Below are 14,302 nucleotides of genomic sequence, written 5' to 3' on the forward strand. Positions count from 1 at the left end.
ATCACTGTTTACTTTGTGTTCCGGTTATTTGCATTCACAGCTTATCTCCCCCTTTGGGTTCCTCCGAGGGCAGGAGCTGACTCATTCTGTCTTCTTTCTGCCTTCACTGACTCACTCATTCATTCCCTCCTGCAATCATTCCACAAAGATGAGTTACAGGGTCAAGGCAAGTAAAAAGCCCAGACCCCAGAGACCTGGCTCTTGCATTGCATCTAGCCCTGCCTCTTTTTAACTGTGGGCCCTTGGACAAGCCTGAAAAACTCTCTGATTACTTTCCTCCAATGGAATAATAATAGTACTGACACCATAGGTTTGCTTTATGATTAACGGAACCGATACTTATAAACAGATATATTAGACCTTCAACAAAAGGTCATCGTTGTTGGTTATTAACTAAAATAAATCCTAAATAGAAACCCCAAAGGTCAGAACAATGTCCGATTAGTAATAAAATTCTCAATGGCAAACAAACAAAAATCAATCGATCAAGCATCGAACAGGTAAATGGGGGGAGGGGGTGGATGGGACCACATTTACAGGAAAGTGGGAGCTGATGTTGCTATAAATACAAAGACAAAAACAAAGAAATTCCAGTTTGATGCAGCTCCTACCTTACTTCTTGATAAAGGTAATGGGACAATCGGCCATTGGAAAGAAGAACAAAGATGAATCCATACCTCACACCACAGATCAGGGTAAATGCCAAAAGGATCAAAGATTTGCCTGTAAATTAAGGAAACCACAAAGTGCCAGAAGAAAACATGGGAAGCTTCCTTTATAAGACTGGAATGAGAAAGGTCTTTCTAACTATGACTCAAAACACAGAAGTGGGGCTTCCCTGGTGGCGCAGTGGTTGAGAGTCCGCCTGCCGATGCAGGGGACACGGGTTCGTGCCCCGGTTCGGGAAGATCCCACATGCTGCGGAGCGGCTGGGCCCGTGGTACGGAAAAAACAAAACAAAACAAAAAACCACAGAAGCCATAACAAAAGATGGATACATTCAAATATGTAAAAAGTCTTCTTCAATGGGAAAAAACAAAACAAAACAAAAGGCAAGGCAGTAGAAAGTATTTGCAACTCAAATCACAAAGAATTTGTCTTGCTGACGTGTAGAGAAACCAACCTAAAAAAGAGAAAAGAGGGAATTCCCTGGCGGTCCAGTGGTTAGGACTCTCTGTTTCCACTGCGTGGGGCCCGGGGTTCAATCCCTGGTCAGGGAACTAAGATCCTGCAAGGCATGTGGCACGGCCAAAAAAAAAAGAGAGAGAGAAAAGAAAAGTGGGCACAGGATATGACCAGACAGATCAGAAGGCTCTTAAACACATGAGAAGATGTTCAATCTCAAGCCCTAATAAGAAAAATGCAAATTCAAGCGACACTGTGATATCTTAAAAAAAAAAAAAAACTAGCAGGTTAGCAAAAAGCAAAGTTTGACAAGCATGTTTTGTTAGTGAGGCTGTGAACACCCAGGCCCTCTCATACAAGCCAGTGAGAGGGCAAGTTGGTAGAACCATCCAGGGAAGCCATTTGTCAATATCTAGCAAATTTAGAAGTCTATGTGCTCTCAACCAGTTTCCTCTAGATGTCAACAGCACACAGGGCTCCCTGTGTGCCCTGGTCCCGTGCTCGGGGATTCTGATGTAGTTGGTCTGAGGTATGGCTTGGGGGTGGGATTTTTAAAAGCAAAGCCCACTTCGTCATTCTCATGTGCAGCTGGAGCCAATGGCCACGGCTATAGACATACTCAAGTGTGTGCAAAATATATTCAAGGTTATTCACCGAGCTTTATTTGTGGCAGCAGAAGCCCCCCCATTGAATAGATGATGATAAAGGTGTGCCGTGGAGAAGTCTGCAGCTGGGAAGACAGAGAGAGGAGGGGGGCCTTCTCTCTGTGTACTGCTATGCATAGTTCCACAATCTACTTCATGATCGCACAAAACAAGGTATAGAACAGTATGCTCAAAACACCCTTTTGTGTTGCTACCTTTGGGTAAAGTGGGGGGAGGGTTTACAGAGATACTTGTACCTGTTTACATGTGCATAAACACCTCTGGAAGAGCATACACGAGAAAAACAATTGTACCTGAGATGGAGGTGAGGTAGGAAGCCAGACACGAGGGGAAAAGGGGAGGGAAGGAGACTTCATCATATACCATTTTCTTCTCTTCTCTTCTCTTCTATTTTTAAACACATGAATACATTGCCGATTAAGAATATTAAATAACAACAACAAGGTGACTTCCATCCTGGATTTGATTCTATGGTTCAGGGATCCTGGGGTGGGGGGATGCCTTAACTGCGTCTCTCCTATTCCTAGTTGCTATTGCCCTCTACTGGACTGAAAGTGTACAGGGTTGGTTTTGAGGCGAACCCTAATTTTGAGCACCCCGAGGTCCACGTGCCCAGCTAAGGCACAAAAATACACTGTACACCAGAAATAAATGCGGTGTGTGAATATTTCTTTAAATCAGGATGCGTACAATAAAAAAAGCAATTTAATTCAACTCACGTTTCTTTAGAAGAGAAATCAAATCAAAATATTGGGCACTTATTATATGCTAGCTACTATGTCAAGAACGGGGGGAGTGTATAAATTCATTCATTCATTTACTCATTCATTCATTCATTCATTCCTGACAGTGGACCTATTATGTGTCCAAGGGGGGTTCACAAACCCACTTGCCTGTAGGGGGAAGGCACATAACATAAATGAGCCAAGCACACAGCCCGTAAAAAATTTCTTCTGCAGGTCATCGTCTTCTGGGTGTCAGTTTCTTCTTCTGAACTGCCATCTAAAGGGGGCCACTGGTTCTCAGAGCCACCCTAGTTGCCAGGTAAGAATCCTAGCATGACCATACCAAGCCTTCCAATTGTCTAAGAAAAGCAAAAAAATCAGAATCTTTTTGTGAATTCTCTCGATTCTTAAACTTGCATAATAACAATGTTACATGTAAGAGCTGCCTGGATGCAAATTTGAACTAGACAGATACACTCCCTGCCCTTATGGGGATTACGGTCTAGGAGGGCTAGGGGATTACAGTTCAAATAGGCCTACACAGTGGAGAGAAAGCAATGACTCCATGATGGGAAGGCCCAAACTTAGTGGAATTCACGCATCAGGCATGTTTTCATCAGGGCTCGGCCTCTATCTTTCTTCATGTTTCTACTTTGCCCTCCTTTTTTTCCTTTTAATAAATCTATTTATTTATTTTTGGCTGCGTTGGGTCTTTGTTGCTGCGTGCAAGCTTTCTCTAGTTGCGGCGAGCGGGGGCTACTCTTCGTTGTGGTGCACGGGCTTCTCATTGCGGTGGCTTGTGTTTGTTGCGGAGCACAGGCTCTAGGCGTGCAGGCTTCAGTAGTTGTGGCTTGTGGGCTCTAGAGCACAGGCTCAGTAGTTGTGGCACTCGGGCTTAGCTGCTCCACGGCATGTGGGATCTTCTGCGACCAGGGCTCAAACCGGTGTCCCCTGCATTGGCAGGCAGATTCTTAACCACTGTGCTACCGGGGAAGTCCTTGCTGTCCTTTTTGTATCAGTTTCATCTCCAGGCAAATTCTGCCCCTCTGGATGCACAACCTACCCCAAATTCTGCATGGCTGACTTCTCATTCAGACCTCACAGGTTGCCCCTCAGAGAGGATTCCCCAGCACCCCGATATAAAGCAGCCCCCTCTGGGACCTCCCCTGGCCACTCTCTACCACATAGCCTTTTGTTTTCCTTAGCAGTCATAGCTATCTGAAATCACCTTTCTCCTGCATCTCTTTATAACTATGTTGTCTATCCACTCCCAGGAGAATGTCAGGTCCGTGAGGCCAGGGATGGTGTCCATCTCACTCACCATTGTATGCTCAGGTCCAAGCACGGCACTGGTCCCAGGTGGGCAGGTAATTTACAGTTGTGGAATGGGTGGATGTGGGGTGAGGGCGAGAGAAGAGTCAAGGAAGGTGATACTTGCAGAAGAGTGGACATGTAGACCAATGGAACACTTCTGAGAGTCCAGAGGTAAGCTCATACGTTTATGGTCAACTGATTTCTGCAAAGGGCGCCAAGATAATTTCATGGGGAAAGAGTAGTCCTTTATCAAATGGTGCTGGAACCACTGAATAGCACATACAAAAGAATGAAGTTGGGGGCTTCCCTGGTGGTGCAGTGGTGAAGAATCCGCCTGCCAATGCAGGGGACACAGGTTCAAGCCCTGGCCTGGGAAGATGCCACATGCCGCGGAGCAACTAAGCCCATGCGCCACAACTACTAAGCCTGTGCTCTAGAGCCCACGAGCCACAACTACTGAGCCTGCATGCCACAACTACTGAAGCCCACGTGCCTAGGGCCCATGCTCCGCAACAAGAGAAGTCACCACAGTGAGAAGCCCGTGCACGGCAACAAAGAGTAGCCCCCGCTCGCCACAACTAGAGGAAGCCCACATGAAGTAACAAAGACCCAACGAGGCAAAAATAAAAATAAAATAAAATAATTTTTTAAAAAGACAATAACAAGTATCAGTGAGGATGTGGAGAAATTGGAACCCTCATATACTGTTGACGGGAATGTAAAATGGTGTATCTGCTTTGGAGGACAGTTTGGCAGGTCCTCAAAATGTTGAACATGTAATTATATAGGACCCAGAAATTCCATGTATAGGTATATACCCAACAAAAATGGAAACATATGTCTACATAAAAACTTGTATGTGAATGTTCACAGCAGTATTATTCACAGTAGCCCAAAAGTGAAAACCTAAGTGTCCTTCAACTGATGATTGGACAAACAAAAACATGGTCTATCCATACAGTGGAATGAAGTACTGATTCATTCTTATAACATAGACAGACCTTGAAAACAGTATGCTGGAATATTACTCAGCCATAAAAAAGAATGAAATAATGCCATTTGCAGCAACATGGATGGACCTAGAAATTACTAAGGGAAGTAAGTCAGGCAGAGAAAGACAAATATCGATACCATATGATATCACTTATATGTGGAATTAAAAAAAAAAAATGATACAAATGAACTTATTTACACAACAGAAACAGACTCACAGACATAGCAAACAAACTTATGGTTACCAAAAGGGAAGGGGGAAGGGAAGGATAAATTGGGAGTTTGGAATTAAAATATACACACTACTATAGATAAAACACATATAGTAGTATGTATATTGACCAACTAGGACCTACTGTATAGCACAGGGACCTCTACTCAATATCTTGTAATAACTATAACAGAAGAGAATGGAAAAAAAGATGTATGTATAACTGAATCACTTTGCTCTACACCTGAAACTAACACAACATTGTAAATCAACTATATTTCAATAAAAATTTTTTAAAATAATTAAAAACCTTCATTAAAAATGAAAAAAAAACCCATTATGCTGAGTGAAAGAAGCCAGTCACAAAAGATCATAAAATATATGATTCCATTGATATGAAAAGTCCAGAATAGTCCATTTATGGAGACAGAAAGTAGATTAGTGGCTGTCAGGGGCTGGAGGGAGGGGGAGAATGGGGGGTGACTGCTAACGAGTATGGGGTTTCTTTGGGAGGCTGAAGAAAATGTTCTGGAATTAGTGATAACGGTCACACAACTTTGTGAATATGAAAAATCACTGAACTGCACACTTTAAAGATGTTTAATGATATGAATCACTGTGTTGTACACCTGAAACTTACACAATATTGTACAGCAACTATACCTCAATGTTAAAATGTTTAATGAAATTTAAAAATTTTATTTATTTATTTTTAGCTGTGTTGGGTCTTCTTTGCTGTGCGTGGGCTTTCTCTAGTTGCGGCGAGCGGGGGCTACTCTTCGTTGCGGTGCACGGGCTTCTCATTGCAGTGTCTTCTCTTGTCGCAGAGCAGGGGCTCTAGGTGCGTGGGCTTCAGTAGTTGTGGCACACGGGCTCAGTAGTTGTGGCTCGCCGGCTCTAGAGTGCAGGCTCAGTTGTTCTGGCGCACGGGCTTCGTTGCTCCACGGTATGGGGGATCTTCCCGGACCAGGGCTCAAACCCGTGTCCCCTGCATTGGCAGGTGGATTCTTAACCACTGCGCCACCAGGGAAGTCCTAATGGAATTTTTTAAAAAAGTGAAGGAAGCCACCTGGGTTTGGGGCCTGAGCATCTGGGTGGGTGGAGGAGATGAGTCCAGTTTGGGACAGGTGGCGTTTGAACTGCTCATGGGACATCAAAGTAGAGACGGCCGGCAGAGTTGCAAGACAGAGACTCAGGACAGAGCCTGGGTGGGGCTACAGATCTGGAAACCATGGGTCTACAGGCGGTGCTCAGGCCAGGGGTGTTTGAGAAGGTCCAGGGAGGATGCTTAGGTAGAAGGTCTATGGTGGAGCCCCAAGAGTCATCAGCATGGACAGGAAAGGAAGCCCAGGAAGTAGACTGAGAAGAACTTTCCAGAAAGGGAAGAGGAAGCCCAGAAGAGGTGGTTTTCAGGAAAGGGGGAGCGACCAGCATGGGACAAGCTAGAACCCATCCCTGTGATATTAGGCAGGGGAGCAGAGGGGGCAGCAAGTGGGGAGGGGGCATGAGACAGTGCCCAGTAAATTATTTAATCTGTCATTGGCCCATAAAATAGATTACGGTCAGAGACAAGTGTGGGTGGGATCCCCAGCCATGCATAGGTATTGCCTCTTTTGAGCCCCACTGCTATGCCCGATGGGCAAGTTATATAATCTATATTGATATATTATTAATAAAAGTAATTGTATATCCTATACATGATACAGTAACTATAGTATGCAGTATGATCAATAGTAATGTCTTTCTGTGGGTTGCATTCTCTGTACCAAGCACCATGCTAAGTGCTTTACGACTGTTTTCTCAGGTAATTCTCATATAAGCCCAAGGAGACCGTGTCCCTAACCCCCCAACATAAGAGAGAGAACTGAGGCACCAAGAGGTGGCGCCATCTCCCCATGGTCACGCGGCAAGAGCATTGCAGATACTGTTTGAACCCAGGCAGTGTGACCTCAGGGATCTGAGCCTCCCCGGCAAGAAAGTTTGGAGACTCTCACATTGACCCGGGGTATCTCAGCTACGTGTGCTCTGAGACTGGAAACATCTGTGCTGATCTTTTTTTTTTAATAAATTTATTTATTTTATTTATTTAGTTTTGCCTGCATTGGGTCTTTGTTGCTATGCACGGGCTTTCTCTAGTTGCGGCGAGCGGCGGCTACTCTTTGTTGCAGTGCGCGTGCTTCTCATTGTGGTGGCTTCTCTTGTTGCACAGCACGGGCTGTAGGTGCCTGGGCTTCATTTGTTGTAGCTTGTGGGCTCTAGAGCACAGGCTCAGTAGCTGTGGTACACGGGCTTAGCTGTTCCACGATATGTGGGATCTTCCCAGACCAGGGCTTGAACCCGTGTTCCCTGCATTAGCAAATGGATTCTTAATCACTGTGCCACCAGGGAAGTCCTGGGCTGACTTTTTAAGACCATAATTTTTGCATGAGCTTTATTTCTTTCATTGCAAAAAAACCTTACAGAATTGTTGAGGTCAGTGTCCTGGTTTCCACACTTTCCTTGGGGCTATAGAAAGAAAGAAATCGCACCTCAGCTGTAATTAGAGATGGGAATAAAACATAACCCTGAAACTTGCTGTTCTCAGCAAGGTGGTCATCATTCTGAAACAGGTGCCTTACATGGAATGGATATTTATAGAAAATGATATTTATAAAATCAGCACTGAGCTCACTCATTGTCAAATCTCTGAAAAGAGGCCCCCAGGAACTTTTGGGAAGTGAAGATGCTGAGCAACTGACTGAGGGAACGTAATCCCTATGTCCTGAATGGTCTTTCTCAGGAACCATGAGTCACTGAGAGAACTCCGCTTGGGTTCCAGAAATCCAGCAAGAAGACGCAGGAAGGGGCAACATGACCTGGGATTTTATCTACCATGAGTAAGCGCAGGGTGGGTCCAAGTCTCTGAATGGGGCAGTGTGGTCTAATGGCTAAGGGTTCAGGCAACTGCTCACCCAAATCCTGGCTCTGCCTACCCTTCCTGAGCCTCAGTTTCCTCTTCCATTAAGTGGGTACCTCCCACAGAGGAGTTATTTGAGGATCACATGTGGAAAATGCATATCAAAGGATATAAAAGCAGCTAATACTTTGAGTGCCAGCCCCCTGCCCCTTCCAAGTGGTATGTAACCTTAAACTGCCTTACTAGAAGTAACACACAGCACTAGAGTCCACTGGAAAACAGAAACTGTATATATATAAATAATCAAGCAAATGAGAGAGGGAAGTATGTAAGCAGGAAGAATTGAACGCAGGGTATTGGCTGCAGCAGGTACAGGAGAGCTGAGAAGCCGAGCAGGTTGGTGACACCCCCCCAGAAATCAGCCACAGGCTAGAGACTGGTGACCAGCTCTGGGTCCGAGAGACAGAGAGGGGAGGAGGGGACACTAGAGTAGGGGCTGGGGTCACCCAGGGTTTGCTGCAGCTCAGAGGAGGTATGGCTGCTGCAGATTTGCTCCAGAGAGGACCAGAAATACCCTTGCCTTTTCTTCCCTCCTGCCCTCCACTCTCTCACGAGGGTCTCCCACTGCCAGACTCAGCAGGAAGCCTTTGACCAGGGAGCTGGGAAATCCAGCCTGCAGTGGGGACACCCTTCCCCCACGCCACCACCATCCACCCGACCATTCAGGGCCAAGGAAGGCAGGTGGGAGGAGCAGCTCTAATGCCCAGAACCAGAGAAGGAGAACATGTTGTTTCATTGGTCTGACCACACCCTGAGAATTGTGTTCCGATGTGGAAATCATGCTTAAAGGAGGACCCCAGCTGACACAGGGTGGGGATGAGAAGCCACAGATGCAATTTATCCTGCAGGAGAGCAGTTTCATGGAGGGCAGGGGAACTGCCCCTCCATTTGGGAGGGGGTCTCTCTTGCAGCAGATGGTAGTCTTCTCATACAACCCTCCCAGGAGCAAGTCGACACCAGTTACAGGAAGAAAGAGTTGGAGTCAATATAAAGAAGTTGACTTTCCGTTTCACAGCAATTAACACAACATTGTAAATCAATTATACTTCAGTTTTTAAAACTATATTGATTGGGGGCGGAGTCAAGATGACGTACTAGGAGGACGCGGAATTAGCGTCTCCTCAGAACTAGGGCACCTACCAGGCACTGGTGGGGGACCATGGACACCTAAGTGCATGGCAGGAACCCCCAGCAACCAGTTCTTTCAATTATAGTTTTATTTTTCCTAATATATTTTTTATCTTTCTAATTTTATTTTGTTTTTTATTCTTTGATATTGTAATACTCCTTTTTTTCTTTCCTTCTTCCTTTTTTTATTTATTATTTATTATTATTATTTTTTTACCACACAAGAAGCTTGTGGGATCTTGGTTCCCAGGCTGAAGGTCGGGCCCGAGCTCCTGTGGTGGGAGCTGCAAGTCCAAACTGCTGCACTAACAGAGAACCTCAGACCCCAGGGAATATGAATCAGAGGGAGGCCTCCCAGAGGTCCTCATCTCAGCACTAAGACCCAGCTCTATCCAACTGCCTGCAAACTCCAGTTCTGGCTGGACGTCTCAGGCCAAACAACCAGTAAGACAAGAATACAGCACCACTCATCAAAAAAAAAAAAAAAATGTTACAGACGAAGGAGCAAGGTAAACACCTACAAGACCAGATAAATGAAGACGAAATAGGCAACGTACCTGAAAAAGAATTCAGAGTAATAACAGTAAAGATGATCCAAAATCTCGGAAACAGAATGGAGAACATACAAGAAACATTTAACAAGGACCTTGAAGAACTAAAGAGCAAACCAACAGTGATGAACAACACAATTACTGAAATTAAAAATACTCTAGAAGGAATCAATAACAGAATAACTGAGGCAGAAGAACGGATAAGTGAGCTGGAAGATAAAACGGTGGAAATAACAGCCAGGGAGTAGAATAAAGAAAAAAGAATGGGGCTTCTCTGGTGGCGCAGTGGTTAAGAATCCGCCTGCCAATGCAGGGGACACGAGTTCGAGCCCTGATCTGGGAAGATCCTACGTGCCGCGGAGCAACTAAGCCCATGCGCCACAACTGCTGAGCCTGTGCTCTAGAGCCCATGAGCCACAACTACTGAGCCTGTGTGCCACAACTACTGAAGCCCATGTGCTCTAGGGCACATGCTCTGCAACAGAGAGAAGCCACTGCAATGAGAAGCCCACACACCGCAACAAAGAGTAGCCCCCACTCACCACCACTAGAGAAAGCCCGCGCACAGCAACGAAGACCCAACGCAGCCAAAAATAAACTAATTAATTAATTTTTTTTAAAAAAAGAAAAAAGAATGAAAAGAATTGAGGACAGTCTCAGAGACCTCTGGGACAACATTAAATGCACCAACATTTGAATTATAGGGGTCCCAGAAAAAGAAGAAAAAAAGAAAGGGTCTGAGAAAATATTTGAAGAGATTATAGTCAAAAACTTCCCTGACATGGGAAAGGAAATAGTCACCCAAGTCTAGGAAGCACAGAGAGTCCCATACAGGATAAACCCTATGAAAAGCACAACAAGACACATATTAATAAAACTAACAAAAAATTAAATTCAAAGAAAAAATATTAAGGGCTTCCCTGGTGGCGCAGTGGTTGAGAGTTCCCCTGCCGATGCAGGGGATACGGGTTCGTGTCCCGGTTCGGGAAAATCCCACATGCCGCGGAGCGGCTGGACCCATGAGCCATGGCCACTGAGCCTGCGTGTCCAGAGCCCGGGCTCCACAACGGGAGAGGCCACTATAGTGAGAGGCCCGCGTACCGCAAAAAAAAAAAAAAATTAAAAGCAGCAAGGGAAAAGCAACAAATAACATACAAGGGAATCACTATAAGGTTAACAGCTGATTTTTCAGCAGAAACTCTGCATGCCAGAAGGGAGTGGCTGGACATATTTAAAGTGATGAAAGGGAAAAACCTACAACCAAGATTACTCTACCCAACAAGGATCTCATTCAGATTCGATGGAGAAATTAAACTTTTACAGATAAGCAAAAGTTAAGAGTATTCAGCACTGGGCTTCCCTGGTGGTGCAGGGGTTAAGAATCCACCTGCTAAGGCAGGGGACACATGTTCAAGCCCTGGTCTGGGAAGATCCCACATGCCACGGAGCAGCTAAGCCCGTCCACCACAGCTACTGAGCCTCAGCTCTAGAGCCCACGAGCCACATCAACTGAGCCCACGTACCACAACTACTGAAGCCTGTGTGCCTAGAGCCCGTGCTCACAACAAGAGAAGCCACTGCAGTGAGAAGCCCGCGTACCACAACGAAGAGTAACCCCGCTCGCTGCAACTAAAGGAAGCCCGCACACAGCAACAATAGACACAACGTAGCCAAAAATAAATTAATTAATTAATTTAAGAAAAACCACATCCCTGGTCAGAAAAGTACAATTAAAAATAAATAAATAAACATTTAAAAAAAAACAGAGAGAATTCAGCACCACCAAACCAGCTTTACAGCAAGTGCTAAAGGAACTTCTCTAGGTAGGAAACACAAGAGATGGAAAAGGCCTACAAAAACAAACCCAAAACAATTAATAAAATGGTAATAGGAACATACATATCGATAATTACCTTACATGTAAATGGATTAAATGCTCCAACCAAAAGACATAGCCTGGCTGAATGGATATAAAAACAAGACCCTTATATATGCTGTCTATAAGAGACCCACTTCAGACCTAGAGACACACACAGACTGAAAGTGCAGGGATGGAAAAAGATATTCCATGCAAATGGAAATCAAAAGAAAGCTGGAGGGACTTCCCTGGTGGCACAGTGGTTAAGAATCTACCTGCCAATGCAGGAGATACGGGTTCGAGCCCTGGTCCAGGAAGATCCCACGTGCCACAGAGCAGCTAAGCCCGTGCACCACAACTACTGAGCCTGCATTCTAGGGCCCACGACCCACAACTACTAAAGCCTGCACATCACAACTACTGAGCCTGCGCGACACAACTACTGAAGCCTGCACAGCTAGAGCCCGTGCTCTGCAACAAAGAGAAGCCACCGTAATGAGAAGCCTGTGCACTGCAACAAAGAGTAGCCCCCACTCACTGCAACTAGAGAAAGCCTGCGCCCAGCAATGAAGACCCAATGCAGCCAAAAATAAATGAATAAATAATAAAAAAAGAAGGCTGGAGTAGCAATTCTCATATCAGACAAAATAGACTTTAAAATAAAGATTATTACAAGAGACAAAGAAGGATACTACATAATGATCAAGGGATCAACCCAAGAAGAAGATGTAACAATTACAAATATTTATGCACCCAACATAGGAGCACCTCAATACATAAGGCAAATGCTAACAGCCATAAAAGGGGAAATCGACAGTAACACAATAATACTAGGGGACTTTAACACCTCACTTACACCAATGGACAGATAATCCAAAATGAAAATAAATAAGGAAACCACAAGCTTTAAATGACACATTAAACAAGATGGATTTAATTGATATTTATAGGACATTCCATCCAAAAACAACAGAATACACTTTCTTCTCAAGTGCTCATAGAACATTCTCCAGGATAGACCATATCTTGGGTCACAAATCAAGCCTTGGTAAATTTAAGAAAATTGAAATCGTATCAAGTATCTTTTCCGACCACAATGCTATGAGACTAGATATCAATTACAGGAAAAAAACTGTAAGAAAATACAAATACATGGAGGCTAAACAATACGCTACTAAATAACCAAGAGATCACTGAAGAAATCAAAGAGGAAATCAAAAAATACCGAGAGACAAATGACAATGAAAACACGACGACCCAAAACCTATGGGATGCAGCAAAAAAAATTCTAAGAGGGAAGTTTATAGCAATACAATCCTACCTCAAGAAACAAGAAACATCTCAAATAAAGAAACTAACCTTACACCTAAAGCAATTAGAGGAAGAAGAACAAAAAAAACCCCAAAGTTAGCAGAAGGAAAGAAATCATAAAGATCAGATCAGAAATAAATGAGAATAAATGAAGGAAACAATAACAAAGATCAATAAAACTAAAAGCTGGTTCTTTGAGAAGATAAAATTGATAAACCATTAGCCAGACTCACCAAGAAAAAAAGGGAGAGGACTCAAATCAACAGAATTAGAAATGAAAAAGGAGAAGTAACAACTGACACTGCAGAAATACAAAGGATCATGAGAGATTACTACAAGCAACTATATGCCAATAAAATGGACAACCTGGAAGAAACGGACAAATTCTTAGAAAAGCACCAGCTTCCAAGACTGAACCAGGAAGAAACAGAAGATATAAACAGACAATTCACAAGCACTGAAATTGAAACTGTGATTAAAAATCTTCCAACAGGGCTTCCCTGGTGGCGCAGTGGTTGAGAGTCTGCCTGCCGATGCAGGGGACACAGGTTCGTGCCCCGGTCCGGGAAGCCCACATGCTGTGGAGCGGCTGGGCCTATGAGCCATGGCCGTTGAGCCTGCGTGTCTGGAGCCTGTGGTCCCCAACGGGAGACGCCACAACATACCAGTGAGAGGCCCACATACCACAAAAAAAAAAAAAAAAAAAATCTTCCAACAAACAAAAGCCCAGGACCAGATGGCTTCACAGGCGAATTCTATCAAACATTTAGAGAAGAACTAACACCTATCCTTCTCAAACTCTTCCAAACTATAGCAGAGGGAGGAACACTCCCAAAATCATTCTATGAGGCCACCATCACCCTGATACCAAAACCAGACAAAGATGTCACAAAAAAAAAAAAAAAAAAAAACTACAGGCCAATATCTCTGATGAACATAGATGCAAAAATCCTCAACAAAATACTAGCAAACAGAATCCAACAGCACATTAAAAGGATCATACACCATGGTCAAGTGGGGTTTATCCCAGGAATGCAAGGATTCTTCAATATATGCAAAGTAATCAATGTGATACACCACATTAACAAACTGAAGGATAGAAACCATATGATAATCTCGATAGATGCAGTAAAAGCTTTTGACAAAATTCAACTCCCATTTACGATAAAAACCCTCCAGAAAGTAGGCATAGAGGGAACCTACCTCAACACAATAAAGACCATATATGACAAACCCACAGCCAACATGTGATGATGAAACCATTTGATGATGATGAAAAACTGAAACCATTGATGAAAAACTGAAACCATTTCCTCTAAGATTGGGAACAAGACAAGGATGTCCACTCTCACCATTATTACTCAACATAGTTTTGGAAGTTTTAGCCACAGCAATCAGAGAAGAAAAATAAATAAAAGGAATCCAAATTGGAAAAGAAGAAGTAAAACTGTCACTGTTTGCAGAT

At 44.0% G+C, this 14,302-nt stretch overlaps 1 long non-coding RNA gene across 2 annotated transcripts in view; it reads right to left on the minus strand.

Moving 5' to 3' along the window:
* Nucleotides 1-282: 282 nt before the first annotated feature.
* Nucleotides 283-14,302, minus strand: part of LOC309836876 — a 28,147-nt gene continuing 14,127 nt past the window's right edge. Inside the window, exon 3 of one of the 2 annotated variants that reach the window (XR_014298187.1) lies at nt 283-723. This is a non-coding gene — a long non-coding RNA (uncharacterized lncRNA). Of the gene's footprint in view, nt 724-7,437; nt 7,539-14,302 lie in introns of those variants that run through there. The other variant, XR_014298188.1, reaches the window with a different exon arrangement.

This window comes from Grampus griseus (genome assembly GCF_964374135.1).
Source record: "Grampus griseus genome assembly, chromosome: 19".
NCBI classification, from domain to species: Eukaryota; Metazoa; Chordata; class Mammalia; order Artiodactyla; family Delphinidae; genus Grampus; species Grampus griseus.